The sequence below is a fragment of the Phragmites australis genome, chromosome 6 (genome assembly GCF_958298935.1).
Source record: "Phragmites australis chromosome 6, lpPhrAust1.1, whole genome shotgun sequence".
In the NCBI taxonomy this organism is placed as follows: Eukaryota; Viridiplantae; Streptophyta; class Magnoliopsida; order Poales; family Poaceae; genus Phragmites; species Phragmites australis.
Genome location: NC_084926.1, coordinates 43,083,396 through 43,089,368, shown reverse-complemented (window position 1 = coordinate 43,089,368; position 5,973 = coordinate 43,083,396).

Here is a 5,973-nt window from a genome sequence, read left to right as displayed (position 1 = left end):
GTGCCATTGCAGTGCGGTTGGCTTTGTATCTCCGATCTCCTTCACACCGTCGGCAAAGACGGGTCCTAGGTTTTCTGAGACAACAACTAATGAGCCATGCCTAGCCTCTCTTCTCCACGCATTTGAGTGTGTCTCACCGTGAGATTTTACCTCCCTCTTGATCTGAACAATACAGTTGCTTGTGGATAGATGCTCGATGATGATGATATGGATTGATTTTGGGCTAGATAACTAAGTACAATAGTTAGAACTTGATTGATCCTCTGAGTATATTGTTGTTCTAGGTAGTGCATGAGTCTTGCGGTTTGTAATTTTCTGGTCTGACACTATATGCCAAGTTTTGAAAATTAGATATGCACTGTTTATTTGCTTATATCCCTGTATTATGTGCTACTGGTCGGTTTGAGCTGTAGAATTAGATTGTTTACTATCTCCCAGTCTGTTGGTCTGCAGCTCAGTTTATTTCAGTTATACAGTTATTTCAGGTATACAGTTTTTGTTTTTCCTTTTGTTACTCTCATTTTGCTTGTAGCACTAGCTAGAGATGCTTGTTATATTTCATAGGATGATAGTCATGTTCTAATTCCAGGTGTGATCTTAGTATCTAGTCTAATTTTGATGTATTCAGTAATATGTTTGGGAGCAGAATATAGTTCTTGAGCCAACTATAATGAACATCTGAGAGCAATATTTTTATATCCTACTGTTGTTCACTTTTGTGATCTATACATGATGAATGATATCTTTGTTAATGCTCAGGTAGCTCATTCTTGCAAGTTCATATATTTCCTTTATATTCAATTATGCTCTTGCTATGTTTTTTTTGGAATATAGGATACATACACTCTTATTATCACACATATTTCAACAAACTGCACCTTGTCTCTTTTATTTTTGAATCCAACAAATTGCATCTTTCTCGTAGAAAAAGAAACAACACCGTATTTATCAAATATCGTGGTGGTACGTGAGACTGAAAATACACACTCTATATGCAATTATACAGCCAGCAAATGTCACCTTCCACATCATATGGTGTCAAAAAGGGATCCCTGTCAAAAAAGACAAAAAAAAAAAAAACACTGCTCCCGGCTGTCACGAGCAAAACATACAGTCTCAGCGTGCAGGCTTCAATCGTGGTGCCAACTGCCAACCGAACCTCAGCAACTATTGTACATTTTCACCAGCATGGCAGCATCTATCAGGGTTCAGGGGCCTGAAACGTAATTACGCGGGACATGGAGGGCCCATCGTTTCGCACTAATCATAATCGTGCTCCGGTCAAGCAACCCGAGTACCCGACGTCGCATAAATAAAGAGCCAGTAGGCAGTAGCACCAGTACAACTGTACTCTACTATGAGAGCTGGTCCCCAATAATATAGTTAAATCACTGATTATAAAAAATATATAAATATCATATATATATATAAATAACACAATATATAACTCTTCAAATAAATTAGCTTTCGTTTCTCCTAATTTAATACAGACCCATATGTAATAAGTATTAAAAATCTACATGTATTTTGAAACACACCATATATTTACTACACGTTAATATTATATGTATTTTAAAATATGATATAGACTGACTATACGTTATACATATTTTAAAATGTGATACAGACTGATTCTAGGTTAGTAACTAGTTTTTCTCTATCTTCGTATTAATTATTCGTCATGTAAATAAAAATCTGACGTGATCTTACAATTATCTAACTAGCTAAATGGCACGCCATAAATGTTTATTTTATTCGAGGCAAGTTATTAGGGGTTGGTGGGGGCGACGAGCGAGCCGATTAATTAAATTAAAGGGTGCCGCTTAGATTCGTGCCGACGACTCGATCGCCTCGCGAGAGCCGTTGGTGGTAGCCTCGTCTTCCGAGCTGAGCTGTCGAGTGCCACTACGACGTGCTACCGTGGAAAATGTCTCTCTGTCCCTTCCTCTCTCTCTCTCTCTCTCTCTCTTTTTCTTCATTCCAACGAAAATACATGGCGTTTTATACTCGTAAAAATAAAGGAGGAGGAGCTAAAAATTGTCATCCCTGCTTTCTAGCTATTCAGGTTTGGGAAAATACAGGGCGTTTTATACTCATCTAGTATTCATTAGATGAAAATACAGGGCGTTTTATACTCATCTGTTAGCATGTAACATGCACGAAAATTGAATAGAGTAAAAGATGCATAGAAATTCCACGACGGAGCGTAGTTAGCGAAGAGTGAGAAGGCTAAAACAAGTGTAGTACATAAAAATAAATAAAAGGACTCCTGTAGGAGTAACCTCTCAAGAAAAACTATACAGAACTAACGGTGCTACTCTATCATGCAATCATTTTTTTCACGAAAGCTCCACCGTGCAGATATGATACAATACGATTTATTTCTGTAAGATGGAATAGCATACTACTGTGTACGTGACAGGGAGAGATGCTCGTGGGTGTGGCTGTTGATCAGTTGATGCGTCGCAAGGTATGGTATGGGCTATTAAATATATCTACGTGTGTATATATTATTTTTTTCGAGATTTAATTTAAAAAATATAAGCATCCATATCAAATTTAGAATTAAATTTCAGTGGGCAGGTTCTACTCTTGCTTTGATTCCCTTTTGGAATGGGAGGAGTATCAATATATCATCTCATCTCAGTAGGCTGCTGGATGTACTGGAGCCCATGGGGGCATGGAGCTAGGTCAAATTGCACACAACTTGTGCAGATGCTTGGGCTCTGATATGATCTTCTCACGTGAAACGGCCTTTACATATCGTTCGTGTCAATGTGGTATGTGAGTGTGATTGTGTATTCTCTTTAATTTTCTATCTAACTCATAACTTTTTTAGTAAAAAATAAGAGTCGATCTAGTGTAAAATAATATTTTAGTTAGATTTATCTTGAAAAATATTTTATATGTTATGATTTTACTACTTTTTTAATTTACTACCCAAATTGTTCTTTGTGTTCTTTTAACCTTTCATGTTATGCAATGCACATTTTACAACTTTGACGGTTACTTTCTCTAGCTTTAATGTACCTCTAGATCTTTTATAAAAAATGCAATATTATAAAATTATTCAAATAACAAATCTATAAATGCATGTTTCGTATATCTAACTATATATGATACATGCAAACATGCAGTGTTTGGACACAAGGATTGTGCAACGTCAAATAGGAAAGAACAGGAAGGGTATTGGCCAAACTGTGTTCTGGAGACCATGTTGACATGAGATCAAGCTACACCGATCGATGCTACTCTCTCACACAGGCACACCTCTTGCATAGGGGAAATAAATAGGACCCTTAATATTTTCTTTTTTATTATTTCTTGTGGTCGCCGTTTCAAAATATCTGAGCAAGTGAATGATTCCCTGATCAGGCTGCATCTATTACTGACAAGTAGGCGTGTCAATTTGGTTCGTCCCCATCAGGCACAATCTGCGTTACAGATCGCCATAGAACTGTTGCTTTCCAATAAGTACTGTGTCGATAAGCTTCAAGGGAGAAGATGGCCATCCGGCCACATCATGAATTGATCCAAGCTAACCCTGATGCGTATAAAATATGAGTAATGGTTCACGTTTAAAATCTGAGTTTTTCTTTTACAATTACAAAGTGACATACCACTATATACACACACCACATATATAAACCATACGTAAAGTCGTACCTCTACAACCACAAAGAGGTGGTTTCCACTTAAAATATGAGTTGATTTCAAGCATATAAAAATACTATTAGTAGCACAACTTTCTAATGCACACTCTTGCGTATGCGTGAAACCCGTCTAGCTATTTCGACGGCCGCAAATTCTAGAGCGAATAACAAAGAAAGCATGCATTAGCAACATACTAACAACCTCATATAAATAACTTCAGGGTAATCAAACATGCATGCACATGCCCACACGTACCCCAACAAAAACCTTAAGTTTAGTTCCACTTGCTCGTTTAAAGGACATCATATTGAAGAAATACATACACCAAATATGATCATCTTATGATACTGACAATTTTGAGTTTCACTATTGATACTTTGACCTGCAATAATTTTTAAAATATTTAATCAATTAAAAAGTAGTATTTTCACTAGATTTGCTATCAAAAATACTTTAAGAATTCTATACATACTTATAACTTTCTGCTCTGTACATGCGACGTTGAACAGTAAAGTCAACTGTGCTAGTTATTTGTAAACAGAGGATAATACTGTGACAAACAAAAATAGTACACGCTGCCCAAGATGTGATGTTACTTGTGGCCAAAGCATCTAACCATCCTTTCGCTTTTCCGTGAAGGGAACAGGCACACAACTGTTGAGAGGTTAATGGCGCCGGTGTCGACCCCTTCTACTTTCATCATCTCACATAATTCAGGGAAAAAAACCCGAATGTCTAGTATTGGATATTCATTAGCACTACAGTCCCAGGGTGGCAAAGTCTTAGAGAGGGAAATATGTCCCACTGTTAATTTTTTTTTTAGCACTATAGTCAAACTGATTTCACTAAACAAAACTCAACAAAGCACGTTTAATTTTGAAATTACTGGTGGTGATTACCCGATGAGCTATGGGTGATTTCCAATAGTATTTGATAGACTAGCGAAAGAACTTAACTTCCGAGCTCTCAAGCTTGCTTAGCCTTCCCACATCGGCAACCGACATGTGGTGAGTATTCGTTGCCTTTCTAGGGTTCAATTGTTTCAATATGCTACTTTAATTACTTGTTTATTGAATTTGGGAGTGATTGCATCATAATACATGGGAGGATTTTGTTGCTTGATCATGATAGCGGCTAAGGAGAATTAGTGTGACAGTCTGCTATCAGGAGAACTAGTGTTGCTTTTGCTAGCATTGTTCAATTACCTGCTTGGAACTGTTTAATCACTTGCTAAAACATATTGTTTGTGTAGGGTTGCCTTTATACTTGCGATATATTTGCAGTAGTGACAAAATTGACCCCCCGCCCGGTAATTATAGCTATTGTTCTTAGCATTAATTGTTCGCTAAAATAATTGACTATCGAGACTGTCACACTAGTTGTTGATTTAGGACAGCCTAAATAGATGTTGGATGGCTACCTTGTATAGTAACCCACATACTGAAGCACCATTAAAATAATTATTCCAGATATGTTGCTGGTAATTTTGTCTTAATTTGATAATTGCCTTGATTAATAATGACAAGATTTTTGAAACTAATAATTCACATTTGATTTGCAGCTGAAACAGTAAAATGTGAGTAGGTGAACATTGATTTGCAGTGGTACTATAGACAACTGTAGCAACAGTTCCTTTATACTGTAGCGACGATTTATACTGCTCATTGGTACTGTACCATCTGATCCGTTGATTTTTATCCGATGGCTGAGAAATGATCGTAATGTATTTTACTGTAGTCCTCTGCTGCTAATTATAACTGCAGAGGATCCTGGCTGAAACAGTAAAATGTGAGTAGTCAACATTGATTTGCAGTGGTACTGTAGACAAACTGCAGCAACAGTTTTCCATTATACTGTAGCGATGATTTCTACTGTTCATTGGTTACTGTATCATCTGATCCGTTGATTTTTATTCGAGAAAGTATCCTAATGTATTTTACTGTAGTCCTCTGCTGCTAATTATACTGCGGAGGACCCTGATCAGATGATGCTGCCTTAAGTGAGCCAGGCAGCGCCGCCGCCGTACGCGAGCCTGTTCCCGTGGTCGGCATCCCATTCCCAGCCAACAGATGTTTCTCTCCCTACCTCTGCTCATCATTCTTCAAGACGAACTCGGCGGTTTCACGGGCAGTCGTCGTGCTGCTCTCTCTCTCTCTCTCTCTCTCTCTCTCTCTCTCTCTCTCTCTCTCTCTCTCTCTCTCTCTCTCTCTCCATCTTGATGTACTCAAGATTGTGATGCTTATTGATGTACTTAAAATAGTGCTTTTTGATTGAACATCCATATATGCTTATTGATGTAAAATTATTCATGTGCAATGC